Here is a 14940-nt window from a genome sequence, read left to right as displayed (position 1 = left end):
CCTCAAAAAATATTTTTTAATATTTTTAATCATTAAAAAAATATATAATTTTATTTATAATTACTTTTTTAATCATAAAATATTTAAAAGATCATTCTGAGCAATAAATTTGAAAGAACCAAATATCATTTGTTTTAAAAAATTTTCAAAACACAAAAATTAGTATATACTAAAAACAAAAATATAAATAAATAAATAAATCTCTACGACCATCTCATGGTTGCTTTTAGCTTTTTCGTTTTTTTTTTTAATTTAAAAATAAATTTTAAATAATTTATTAATAAAACCCATTTAAAAGTTCTTACATCCAAAGCTACTCTCCATATGTTCCACTAATTTACAAAATATTATTGAAACCTCTTCTAAAAAAGTTTCCATTACCATTTATGAAGATTTCATCACTAGTTCACAAAATTCACAGCATAGAAACATCTAAGTCTCAGCTGAACTTAGAAAAAACATAATTAATAAAAGATGACAATTTTGTACATGATTATTGAGAATCGCACGTGCAAGACACGTCCACGTACAATTCCCCATATTTCCTAGGCCTGCAACCCGAGCAAAACAATCGGGTTTAAACCCGACCCGACCCACACAACTCCATTTAAGGCGCAAAACCGACCCAACTAAACCCGCATAAAATGAAACCGGGTCGAACCGTATGACCCGACCTTTACCAAATTAAAAAAAAAAAAAAAGAAAAAAAAAAAGGCATTCCTTAATGAGAGAAGCTCCCGGCTGGATGAGTTTGAAACCATTTTTGCACCGGCCACTAATATCGCGACACGTAGACATTTCGAATATAATTTTCCCGCAGCCGGCACCACCAAATCAACTCTCTATTTGCTCTCTCTCTCTCTCTCTCTCTCTCTCTCTCTCCATCTGCCCTCAACGAAATCTATCCTCTCCGTTCTCTCCCTCTCCCTTCCTCTCTCAAACCACTCGATGCGACGCCGAAGGAAGAAAATATGATCAAAACGCAGAAGCCCTTCTGTGTGTAGTGCAAGTTCAGTTTATTTAGAGCTATTTCCATTTAGTTTTTGTTTATTACGTAAGGTGATGTTGGGTCTGTTTGGGTCGTCCTTACAGGTAGAGTTTCTTGGCTACGAATATTCTTGGGCTCTTTCTTCTTGTTTTGGTGTTGGTTCTTTTCATTACGAGAAACAGTTGAAGGATTTAGGACTTGATTTTAGAGTTTGGGCTATCGATTTTCTTGGGCAAGGCAAGTCGTTGGATGGGTACGTATTTGCAGGTGGACTCCTGTGTCGGTAAGAATTCCAATCCCAGCAGAAGTAAACCCACAAGCAACAGAGGAGAAACGTGAGACTTGAGTGTGCAGATTTGGACCTCGTGGAGAAGCAACAAAGGGGATGATGTGAAGACGAAAGGCGATGAAGAACGGCGCTAACGTGCTAGGGTTTGAGGAGAAGGAGATGAGAGGCACGAGCAAGTTTTCGGTAATTGGTTTCGACCGATAACAGGGTGCTTAAACCCGTTATTGTGCTTAACCCGTTGAACCCGACTTTGTTCGGGTAGGCCCAAGTCGGTTATTTCGGACGGATCGGGCCATGCATTTTTGTGCACAGGCCTAATATTCCCCATATCCAAGATGGCGAACACAATAATTGTTCTATGGTGCTTGCCAGGAGGGGATCGAACACTTTTGCTCGCTCAATTTGCAAGAAAATAAATGATACACACATGGGAGTACCTTGGGAGCGACCACTTTTACTTGTATGTGGTAATCGCCCAGCCCCAAGGTGAGCATATTGGCTCTTTGTGCTACAGGGCGGGGTGCTGAGCACTATTGCTCCCCTAGGTGGTGAAATATAGCACAGATCTTAAAAGATATTCATCGGCTGCATAAGAGTATTGAACATGGACCAATTCATTTGTAGTATAGGATGCCATGCATAAGGTTTCTCCATCATCTCTAATTCGCGAAGGACTATGTGCAGAAGATCTCCCATAGATTAGAAGTTGGAGTTCTATTTATATATACTTTTTGCTATCCAAAGATGGCAAGCTTGATGCTCCTTGGTGTTGCTTGCTTGCTTGCATGGCAAACACTTTTGTCCTTTGCGGCGCTCATCCAAGTGTGAGCACAATGACTACTAATAATATTCTTATTGTTTGTAAGTGATCTTGAAGACCATTTAAAGATGGCATTGTTTTTTAAAGATGCACACCTGTAGCAAAAAAGCATTGAACATGGAGTCATTCATTCGCAATACAGGATGGCATGCACAACGTTTGTTCATCATCTCTAATTCCCAACAGACCTTGTGCACAAGATTTCCTCAGTAGATCTGATGCTGGAGTTTATTTATTGATTCTTCCTACAATTCAAAGATGTCAAGCTTCATGTTCCTTCACATTGCTTGCTTAAGTGGATAGCACTTTTGGCCTCCGCGGCATCCACCTGGGTAGAGCAGTTTTGCTCTTCGAGGATCTTGCCTAGGTGCAAGGACCTTTTAGTTTTAGGGGTGCTTGTAGGTGGTCAAGCACTTTTGCTTGCCGCAGTGCTCACCTATGTGGCAAGCACTTTGTTCGGAAAAGATCTTCTGCACCTTGCAGTGCTCCCTTGCGAGCGAGCAGGGAATGAGCACTCTTGCCTGAGGGCATGAGTGAGCATCGGGGTGTAACTAGTCTAGTTTTAGACATTTTTAAAACTGAACCAGTTTACAACAATTTTGAAAATTTAAGAACTTATACCAAACCAATTCACCACCAGAAACTAGAACTTCTAGTTTTTTTTTTTTTTAATATTTCAATCCAGTCTAGTTTTTTCTGGTTTTACGGACAAACAAAATCATACTCCAACAAAACTTTAGTAAATGGTTAACACATATCTCTCATTTTATGTTATATAAATATTATGTTATGAAATGAAAATTTATAAGTTATATCAAAATTCAAATGTTATATTAAAAATTTTAAGATTAATTTATGTTATAATCAAATGTTATTGTTAATACTTAAAAATGGCACGGAAATTTGGAAGGGGAGAAAGATCCATTCCTGTCTACTAAGGTGGTTCTGTTCTAGATCTGTATTATATAGAGCCCTCGACGATGGTCCAACATGGCTGTATGGTATCCATGCATACATCCATTGTAGTAAACAGTAAATAAATGTAAAAAAAATAAATAAAGGAAGACACGCAGATTTACATGGTTCGGCATTGGGTTTATGTCTATGAGGGTTCGGTAGGGGAAGATTGAACATACACGTCGCCGTGAGGCAGGTCGGGCCACCTTAAGGCTAGACCGACCTTTTGACCCTAAACGGGAAGATAAGTAGGAGATGTCTGTCCATACCGCAAAAGTCAAACTAATTAGTGTAAACAATCTCTAAAATTCACAAATCTGAGTTGTCTTCCCAAAGTGCAATGAAGGTTTAAGGTGTTATCCATTTGCTGTTTCGTTGCAGGAGAGGGCATTCTGCAGTAGTGTTGGGTAGTCGAAGGACTAAACCCACACTCCACCAAGGGAGGGGTAGGGATGTCTTAGGCTAAGCACACCACTTTGGTCCTTCCAAAGAGGTAATTTCTCGAATAGTTGAGAAGCCAATCTGCACTTTATTATGATGGGAGTAAGGTAATTTGTTCGGGCAGTCGAGAGGTTGGACCTACTCTCCCACGTGAGGAGGTTGAGCCGCCTACCCATCTATTAACCCTCATAGGGAGGTAACTATTAGGCAGTTTGCAATTGGACTTGCTCCTGCCCGTTGACACCATAGGGAAGGTAAGTGTTGGGTCAAGCTAACACTGATTAAACTCTTCGTCGTAATGGAGGTTGGGATAAATTGTCTGGTATTCGAGGGGCTAGACCCGCTCTCCTTCACGAGGGAGGATAGGCCGCCACAAGGGTTGGGCTTGCCTATCACCCCTTACGAGGAGGTCAGTTACCGAGCAGTTTGGAACTGAACCAGTTAACTTGTTAACGCTCATGAGGAAGGTAAATGCTTCGGCTGCCTTTATTTCACCTCTAGAGGGATAAAATAACGTTAAGCATTAAACTCATCCCTTTGGTACCTCGCAAGGAAAGTAAGTGTTGAACAGTTGAACAATCGATCTGCACTTTGCTATGATGGGGGCAAGGTAAGTTGTTCAAACAATCGAGAGGTTGGACTCGCTCTCCTCCATGAGGGAGGTCAGGGTGCCACAGGGGCTAGACCTGCCTATTGACTCTCACAAGGAGGTAAGTTTTTCGAGGTAGTTTTGGACTGGATCCACTCCCGCCCATTGAGATCACAGGGAATGTAAATGTTGGGTTAGGTTAGCGCTAATCCCACTCTTCATCATGGGCAGGTTGGGTAACATTTCAGGTAGCCCAGGGGCTAGACCCGCCCTCTTCGATGAAGGAGGTTGGGCCGCAAGGGCTGGACATGTCTATCGCCCCTTACGCGGAGGTAAGTTACCTGGCAGTTTGGAATTAGACCCATTCCCGTCTGTTAACGCTCATGAGGTAGGTAAATGTCGGGCAGTTGGTCTGCACTCTGCCACAGGAGGGAGGGCTAAAACAGCCTTAAGCATTACACTCACCCCTTTAGTATTTCACAAGGGAGGTAAGTAGTTGTTGGAGATTCCATTGGTGGAGATTTATGTTGATGGAGATAACGTAGATGGAGATTATGTGATAGAGATTATGTTGATGTTAGATAGCCGAGGGCTGACTCGCACTCCACTGCGAGAAAGATAAAGCAACCTTTGGCGTAACGTATCCATTTGGGCCTTGCAGGGAGGTAAGTAGTTGTTGGAGATTCTGCTGGTAGAGATTTACGTTGATGGAGATAATGTTGCTAGAGAAATATGGAGACATCTAAATGATGTCCAAGTGGGGCTATATAGCTAGTGTTCCACATCACAGAAAATAATTATGTTAGTAAAAACAGAAATTCCTATGTTTTGAGGGAGACAAACTAAAGTATTTTAATTGTTGTAGCCAATTTTTGCTTAACTGAAAATTGCTTGCTACAAGTTGTCATTTCTTCTCTTCCTTGCCCTTCCTCGATTTTCGTTTATCTTTTCTGTTTTCTTTCTTTCCCCTCTTTTATTTTCTTTGTGGCTGAGTTGTATGTTTGTCCACGACTTATAACCGTGTGTGGTCTTCCCTCGTTGCATGCATGTGGCCTGGTGGCTTGTTGCCCTCTAGTTGAGATGGGCTGGCCAAGTGCACGGCATGGGTGCATGGTGCATGCATACAACCGACGTAGCCATGCTTTGGAAGGCGAGTCTATAGTTGGTTGGGTGAGTCTGTGGTGGCTAGGTCAAGGAGTGGGCGAGAAGCTCATGACCAAGAAGCTGATGGGTGAGTTGGGACCTGTTGGGCATGAAGCAAGAATTCGTGAAGCTGACTAGTAATGTGGCTGAGGAGTTTGATCTAGGCAAGGAGTGTTTCTTTGAGTTGCCTAGCCAATGAGTAGTGTATGGTTGATAAGTAGTGGTTGAGGAGTATTTCTCTAAGTTGCATGGCGGGGAAGCTTGCCCACTTCCTCATCCGAGGGGGTGGTTTAGCTACAGAGTGCCATACTGGTAATAGAGATTGCCGGCAATCCTGCTGATGGTGGCATTGCTCGCCAGCTTGTGGTAGCCCTGGGGGAAGTCCTTGTTGGGTGCATGCTACACGCATCCATTGCCCGCCATTCATCTCAGCGCACATGGACGTTGTGGCGAAGTTGGAAGAGGTCAGCGGTCCACACAGTGGCCATAGGCATCCCTGTCGTGCGATGGTTGAGCTAGGTCAAGAAGCTTTCAGCCATGTGCTATTGCGTGCACAGGGCCTTTGAGACCGAGGGCCACCCTTGCTTGTCATGGTGGTCGGGGTCCACCTCGATGGCAGCAAAAGGTGCTAGAGGTCCAGGTGGCGACCGTCGGAGGGGACATGGGGCTCACGGCCCGCTGTGAGCTTACCCTGTATGATGGCAAACCTTTTGTGCATTGTGCACGTGGCCAAGGGCCATTTTTCATGACTGGGGTGGTCGGGAATCACCTGTGGGAGGGGTAGAAAACTCCAGCGGGCTGCTAAGGGGCCACTAGCATCCCTGGTGAACTAAGACGGAACTGGGCAGAGGGGTTTTTACCCCGTGCTACACTGTGCATGTAGTTTGGCTGGCAGAGCCACCTCCATGAGAGGTGGTCAGGAACCACCCTGGATGAGTCAGACGACACTAACGACCTATATGGTGGTTGCCAGCATCACCCATAGGTCATGCCACAGAGGGATCGTGGCTCTTATGGGCGCACGATGTGTTTGTAGTCATTCTTGGTGGGGGATACTCTTAGGATACAAATAGAGCCGACAGTTCATCTGATGAACATCGGCATTGCTGCTTGGCTAGGTTATGGCTCTTCTCGGAGCACGATGTTCGCCCATAGCCGTTCTTCACAGAGGGTAGTCAAAGACCACCTCTGAGGATACAAACGGAGTCGACGATTCGTCCGATGGACATGGACTACACTGTGCAATGGAGTGCACAATACTTAGCAGCATGTGTAGGCGCACTTACACATTGCACAATACTCACCCACGCTTCCCTCATCTTTCTGCAGAGTGCACTCAAAGTGCATCATGTATTTGCAATTTATGTGGCTAAGGAGTTTGGGCTCCCAGTTTCAAACACTATGTGCAGAAAAAGTGATTAAGTGCATGCACTTAATCACTTGGTGAGGAAAGGTTCACTCGCCCCTTTTTTGCAGTAGTGCTTTTCATAAAAATAAAAGTGAGAAGGCCAAGAATACTTATCAGAAAGAGTTTCATTTGCTCCTTCGGAGATTATTTACCACACCAGGAAATTGTCATTCTTCTACTTTTGGTGCAAAAATAATCTCGATCCCACAAATGACGTCATTGTTAACACCTAAAAATGGCACAGAAATTTAGAAGGGGAGAAAGATCCATTCCCAACCCCGTTAAGGTGGTTTGTGGCTAGATTGGTGCTGTGTGAAGTCCCCAGTGGTGGTCCGGTATGGCTATATGGTGTCCGTGCGTATATCCATAGCGATGAATAGTAAATAAATACAAAGGAGATAAATAGAGGAATATATGTAAATTTACTTGGTTTGGCACTGGGCCTATGTCCACGGGGGTTCAGGGATGGAAGAATCCACTATAATAAGCCTATTTTATAGTCTCTCATTCTCACTATATAATAGATCTCGAAGGTGATCTATTTTCTGGTCTAGATCTCATCGTTGGAACCCCTTTCTCGAGGTTAAAGAAACTTTCTTGGAGAAGTCAAGCAAAAGGTGCCTAAAGTCGTATGTGTTTATGTCTTTTATCTCCTGCCCCCTTTACTTTAGGTCACCTCACCCCACCTTTATGTCTTCTCCCTTATTTTTCTTCTAGCGATGACCCTTTAATGGGCTAGACCTTGAGAACCATTTTGAGCCTGATATATTTTACCCCCTTACAGTTATATTAAAATTTATAAGATTAATTTTATGTTATATCCAATGTTATATTAATCTTATGTTATAAGATTAATAGATATGAATAATAAGATTAAAGTTTTGTATTCTATTAATTAGAAATTATAATATAATATATATAATATCATGTAAAAGATTATATATAATATAGAAAATCAAATAAAAATATATTTTATATATAATATAAAATCCAAACCTGACCTGACCCATTCAATTAAACAGACCATACCCTAAAATCTGAATTTTATCCATTTAATTAACAGATGATACAAAACGACCCGCTTAACCCGTTTAGTGATTAACTTTTATTGGGTTAACTTAGACACAATCCATTTAACTCGTTTCAATCTGCTTCATATAAATGAGTTGAATTGACTCGTCTATTTATTTTTTAAACCATTTAATGTGTATATATATATATAATACAAGGATAAATATGTAAATAATTCATAATTACAACTGGATTCATGATAACAAATTTTATTATCAATATCCAAACCAATAATATGTAAGAAAATTAATATTTTCATAAAATAAATTTACATATTAACAAAAAAAAGTTTAATAACATGAGATATAATGTAATCAAATACTAATATTAATATCATATATTCCCAACATCAGAAAAAGACATATATGACTAAATATTTATAAATTTAAAAATAGAATTTATTCAGGTTATATGGATTGATCCGCAGTTGACCCGTAAATTAATTTTATCTTATCGAGTCAATTCGTTTTGATCCAAACTCATTTATATCAAACTCAGATCTACTTATTTTGTGTCATGTTTATATTAGATTATTCATGGGTCATATGATATATTATCACCCCTAATCTCATGCATAGTCTAAATCCCACTTTATTTGTCCTTTTTTTCTTTGGCATCGTCATATTTGTCTTTACTCGAGTTATAACCTCTTTTATGTGAATTTTATAGTTTTTTTTTTTTAATCTAATCATCTAAACGGAAACATTTATAAATCTTTTTTTTTATTATTTATTTATAAATAGAGTAAAACTTCATTTCATGGCATAACCAGAATTACATAATAGCATGATTAAACCATAAGGCATGACCAGCAAAATCTGGGGCGGAACCCCACCACATCTGAACATCTAACACATTTTAAGCATATCTAGCTAAAACATGGGTCACTCCATTACCCTCTCGGTATACATGCTCAAAAACCACTTCATCGAAACAACTCATGAGACTTTTAACTTCTATGATTAAATTGCTATTTGCTGATGATGGTTCCTATGAAGATTGCAACTCTTTAACAATAATTAAGTAATCGGTTTCTACCACTATTTTAAGAATGCCCAGAGAAAGACACATTTGCAATCCCCTCAAGATAGCTAGCAACTCAATAGTAGATGGATCATGCATTTTCCATTTGGAGAGCGGGTCTACATATACTTTCCATTTGGAAATTGCTCTTAGTCCATTGCTAGCTCTCTCTCTCTCTTTTATTTTTTATTTTATGGGCAGTCCATTTGTTCTTTTATTTGCACCTTGGGCAAAACTGTCTCCCCCGAATGTTCCTTCATCGGATGGCCCCACCATGTATAATCCGAGACAACCAATCTCAAATATCTAGATTCCAGTTACTTTATCTTGAAATAATTATACCCTGAGAACTGAGAAGATCGTTGGTATCATTTTAATAAGTTTATTCAAAGGATGAAGCACCATTAGAGGTATGCCCCTTTCGCCTGATGGTAATAGGTGATTTGATGGGTACGATAGGCATAACAAATCCAGAGGTTGAACCTGAGATGGGTTCAATCTCCCGTAGGTCGGGCTATATGTATCTAAACACATTGCCTTGGGAAAAGAGTGCAGAAGCTGAACCATCACGGATCCAAAGCTTCAGGTGACATTAGAATGAAATCATTTGGGAATTATGTTTAAAACATTTTTAAAATTATAATAATATATTTTTTTAAAATGATATCTTTTTTCTTTTACCTTTATTTATTTGGACTCAAGATTATAAATAGAATTTCCCTTATAATCTCTAAAAATAGCCATATCAATTACTTACTCTCTCGCTCTCTCTCAAATGTTTGCAACTTGAGTTCGTCCTCCTAGAACATTTCCATCTGGATTTGCATACCAGAATTTTTCCTATAATTTAAGGAATTATTTAGGATTTTGTTCAAAAAACCATTTCCATCCCAATTCCCATTTTGCGATTTATGTTTCTGGTCTGTACAGGAGTTTTCCATCTTTGTTGATCTACTGTACATCCACATCGTATCTTTGGCTCCAGCATTCTCCCCTTCCGTCCAGCGGCTTCTCTTCAGCTTTTGCCTCTCGTCTCGTCACCCACCCGTCAAGGCTCTCTTCTTCTCTCATTGTCCCGAGGGTGCTCTCCACTTCTAATATCGCCATGGGGAATGCTCCCGACGCTAGCATGGACGTCGTCCAGAGACGACTCATGTTTGATGACGAGTACAATTTTCTCCCTTTTTTCCCTCCTCTCTGCGTGTGTGCGCACCTTCTTTTTGCGCCTCGATTTCATTTCTTTGATTTGCTCGGTATAATAAGCATAGCTGGGGAAAGGAGACATAAAACGAGCTCCCTGCTTTTTTTTTTTTTTTTTTTTTTTTTTTTTTTTTTTTTCTGTTTACAGTTTATTTTTATTTCATGTTGATTTAATTTAATTCTTTTTTTGTTTTGTTTTCCTTTTGTGTTTTGTTTTGTTGCGGATGAAATGTCTATAGATGAAAATATACTGTTTGGTTTCGGATGAAATGCTGGAGATTAAAATTAATAGGTTTGTTTTTTATATAGAAAAGATGATGAAAATCTCGCTGCTTTGTGGATGTTTGGACTTCTTCCTGTCATTTTCATTTTAATTCTGTCATCCTTCTAAACGTGATTGAAACTTCAATTCATCACGTAAAGATCAAAATGCATTCGGACTCAGCTGTGACTATTACGTTTATTTATTGGAGTTTAGGATATCTCTTATTTTATTTTGTTTCTGATTGGCACTAAAAGTATAAGATTCGTAGTATTTTTTTAGTAGAAAGTGAAAATGAAAAGAAGATAATAAGACAAAAAAGTTAGTAGGTAAGATTATAAATAGAAGGGAGAAAAAAAAGTAATAAAAAAAGAATATAAAAATATTATTTAATATAATAGAGATATGGATGGGGAATGAGATGTAGGAGGTTTTTAGAAGATGAATAAAAATTAAGGATAAATTTGAAGAAATGTGATTTTGAGTTAAATTATAAGGATGAGGATGGAAAACTGGATGAAAATGCTCTTACTTTCATAAATATTAGGACTTCAAATAAACAGAGTCATTCGTGAACAATTTAAACTTGGATGCTTATATCAAGTAGGGAATAAGGACGTAGGATTTGGTTATAGAAAATGGGGCGATGCATGTAACCACACGTCAGCCAATGAGGGCAAGGACGAGGTGTTTCAGATGGAAACATAGAGAGGAGAACGACTAGCAAGCACATAGGATGGGGAAAAGCCTCGGGAAGCCTAAGTTTAGCAGAGTTTTGGGTGAAAGTTTGTGTGGCACGTGAGGGAGGAGTTCCAGCTCTCAACCTTAGTCCTAGAGCATTTATTTTTCTTCTGTGGTTCTATCTCCTTTATTATGCTCCACTTCTTAAATCTTGTTTGGATATTGAGATGAGATGAAAAATATATGAATATTAATAAAATAATTTGAGTTAACATATTTCATGTGATTTTAAAAAAGGAAAGATAAAAAATTGACTAAAAATATTATAAAATTAAATATTGTTAGAATAGAATTTTTTTTAGATTTGGAAATTTTAATTATTTTCAGTGTTTCAGTTAGAAGTTTTGGAAATTATAATGATTAAATAAAAAGTTAAAAATTTAAAAATTTAAAATTGAAAAATATTTATATTTGAATAATGTTTGGATGTTGATTTGAGATGAAAGATTTATCATCTTATCTCAGCATCCAAGTGGGGCCTTAATGTTTTTTGCACCGTTCTGTATCAACGGGAACGATTAGTGTTGGTTTTTTTTTTTATTTTTTTTATTTAATAGCAAAACATCTTCATTCAATCAAAACCTTACAAATGTTTATCAATCCAAATTTCTTGTGAAATATTAGTTAGGATGGATTTCCACCATACACAAAGATCATTTACATGTTAAGTATAGTTAGCAAGCCTATGAGCAGCTTCATTCCCTATACGCCCAATGTGTTGTATTTTGTAGCTTTTGAAAGTCTTCATTAGCTCCCTTATTTTGATAGTGAGGTTCCCTAGTAGAGACATGGATTCAACTTCAGCTCCAAGTTCCTCTACCATAAGCAGAGAATCACATTCCAGAATAAGTTCTTGTATACCTTGGTAGACACATAGTTGCAAGCCTCTGAACATAGCCAATAATTCAATTTCAGTAGGATCATTAGCTTCATTTTCCTTTTTGCTTGTTGCCATGATAACATCCCCTTTGTGGTCTCTTAAAATTACTCGCACACCTGCTTTATTCTGGTTATAAAAAATAGTTTCATCAACATTGAGTTTTAAAATACCCTGTGGAGGATGGACCCAATATAATTGTTGTTTATTCTTCTGCTTTTTTATTCCAATGACTTTCTTATTATTTTTCAACAAAGATAAAGCATAGTCCACAACATGCTCTATTGATAAGGTTGTATTCTCATAAATTATTTGGTTTATTCAGTACCACAATCCCCAAGAAATCAGAAAGAATTTCCAGGTACTCTCTACTGCCTTTATCTCTATCTTGTCTTGCCATATAATTAAAATCATTGTGATTTTTGGAGTTTTTCAGGAAAGGAATATGTTTATCCCATATTGCCTTCAGAGTTGGACAATCAAGAAGTGCATGAATAAAGTCCTCATTTTCCTGTCCATAAAAAACACAATAGTCCTCACTAAGAATATTCTTTTTCCTTAAGTTGTACTTTGTAGGTAAACTATTTTTGCAAACTCTCCAGAAAAACACTTCAACCTTATTAGGCATTTATATTCCAGATATATTTCTGTTGTGCTACATTTGAGTTTTCACCTTTCTTATTGCCTTTACCAATCTCTCGGAATAGTCTATAGGCACGCTTCACAGAAAACTTGTCATCCTTTTCAGATTCTCAAATCTCTCTCTCTCTCTCTCTCTCTCTCTCTCTCTCTCTCTCTCTCGGTGTAAGAATGGTTTTTAGGACTTCAGTAATGGCACTTGGTGGAAGAGAGCTTCTGACTTTTTCAAAATCCCACCCTCGAGTATCCTCATCAATGAGACTTGCCACTTTCTCTTGTATGTTTAGATGGTATGCCCCTTTCCAATGATGAATCAAATTCCTGTGTCATGGAATCCATTAGTCATTGCATAGATTTATTGATTTTTTATTTTCCACTCTCCATCTACATCCATGAGAAAGACATTTCTTTGCCTCCGAGATACCTATCCATGCATAAGAAGTTTAAACACCTAGTTTGGAGTCCATAAAGCTGGTATGTGGAAAATATTTGGGTTTGAAAATGTTAAGCAACAAAGATGACTCTTCATTCATTATTTTCCACCCTTGTTGGCTAGCAGAGTCATATTAAAAGTTTTCAAGTCTTTGAATCACATCCCTCATTCTCCTTTAGCAACACGCATATTGTCCCAACTCACCCAATGGATCTTATTTTTATTTTGTCTTTAGCCCCACCAAGACCTTGCCATCAAACTTTCTAATTTTGTGCAAAGATTTATAGGTAGCTTGAAGTAGCTCATAGAATAAGTGGGGATAAAAAAAGCTACGAACTTGATAAGAACCTCCCTACCTCCATGATATAAAAGCCTCTCCTTCCAATCTTGCAATTTTTGCCATACTTTGTGTTTAATATCACAGAAGACTTTAATTCTTGCTCAACTAATCTTGAAGGGTAGACTCAAGTATTTATCATATTGTTGATGACCCTGAACAACCCAAAAAGCCATTATTTCCTTCAGCTTTACTGGGCAGACATTATTACTGAAAACCAGAGCAGTTTTTTTTTTTTTTAATTTTTTTTATTGATTTTCTAACCCATATCTCTCTCGTAGTGTTCCAAAAGCTTGTGTAGCTACTGAGTTTCTTGCATATAAGCCTTGTGGAATAAAAGACAATCATATGAAAATAGCTGATGATTGATTCTTGGAGCCCCTCTACAAATTTTAATCGCTTGAATATGTTTTGTAGTATCTGCCTGATGTAAAGAGTTCTTCAGTACACAGTAGAAAGAGTTAAAGAGACAAGGGGTCTCCTTGTCTTAAACCTCTAGATGGGTTTATAAGACCTTTAGGCTCGTCATTGATTGGAATGGAGAAGGAAATGGTTTTAAGTTTTTAACACACATCATAATCAAATCAACCTATTTTCCATAAAAACTCAACGTAAGCATAATGCCTTCTAGAAAGTCCAATTCTAATTTGTCATATGCTTTACTCCTATCTAGTTAGGGACTTGTAGCCATCTTTGCCTCTTCTTTTTTGTTTAAGAAAATGTAGAACCTCACAAGCAACTAAGACATTGTCTGTGATGAGTCTACTCGGAACAAAAACACTTTGGGAGCAAGATATTACATGAGGTAGGACAACCTAAAGTATATTTGCAATAATCTTTGATATCAGTTTGTAAAACCCATTACAGAGGCTTATTAGTCTATAGTAAGTAACCATCTCAGGTTTCTTCTTCCAAGGAATCAAAGTTATAAAGGTATGATTAATAGAACTTTGAAACTCACATTTGTTTAAAGCCTCCAACACTGTTGCAGTAGCATCCTTCCTCACAATGTTCTAGTATTTTTTATAGAAGATGGGCGCCATACCATCTGAACCAGGAGCTTTTGTGGGAGTCATCTAGTTTAGAGCACTACATACTTCCTTTTTAGAATAAGCTTGAGTTAGGTCTTTGTTCATTTCTGCATTAACTCTTCCAGCTAGGCCATTGATTATATCCAAATTGCCCCTCTGATTTGATGCAGTAAAAAGCTATTGAAAAAAATTTAGTATCACCTCATCTCTCCCATCCTCCTCCTGCCATACACCTAAACCATCTCTCACTCCACTAATATGATTTTTCCTTTTCCTTTGGGATGCTTTGTTATGGAAAAATATTGTATTTTGATATCATTCTTGAAGCCTGTCGCCACATTATTGTATGTTTGTCTGAGCTTCCTTATGTTCTTCAATTCTAGTGAATAATGCGGTTAGATGCTTGAAGTTGTTGGATCTTCGTTCTACTTTGTTGAATGTTTTTATTAATTTATCCAAAGACTTTTCTGTTCCAAACCGGGAACTTTGCACTACAATTTGATACTTGTTCTATCACAACCCCATATCCTTATCACCTAATCTAACCATCCATGCCTTCATAACTCTTTTACAATCAACAGATTCCACCCACCCAATTATAGTTGGTGTTGAAACATTATAATATGTACAAAACATTCCCATTTTCTGTTGTTTCGGCTCAACTTGGATATGTTTGGTTGTGTTTGAAGAC

The 14940-nt window shown here is 38.1% G+C and overlaps 1 long non-coding RNA gene across 1 annotated transcript; it reads left to right on the top strand.

Annotated features, from left to right (window-relative positions):
- Positions 1-601: 601 nt before the first annotated feature.
- Positions 602-2183, top strand: LOC122312318. Its single transcript, XR_006243163.1, has 2 exons — positions 602-996; positions 1093-2183. It is a non-coding gene; the product is annotated as an uncharacterized LOC122312318 (long non-coding RNA).
- The last annotated feature ends 12757 nt before the right edge of the window (positions 2184-14940 follow it).

Source organism: Carya illinoinensis, chromosome 6, assembly GCF_018687715.1.
Source record: "Carya illinoinensis cultivar Pawnee chromosome 6, C.illinoinensisPawnee_v1, whole genome shotgun sequence".
Taxonomy (NCBI): Eukaryota; Viridiplantae; Streptophyta; class Magnoliopsida; order Fagales; family Juglandaceae; genus Carya; species Carya illinoinensis.
This window is presented reverse-complemented; position numbering and strand designations above follow the sequence as displayed.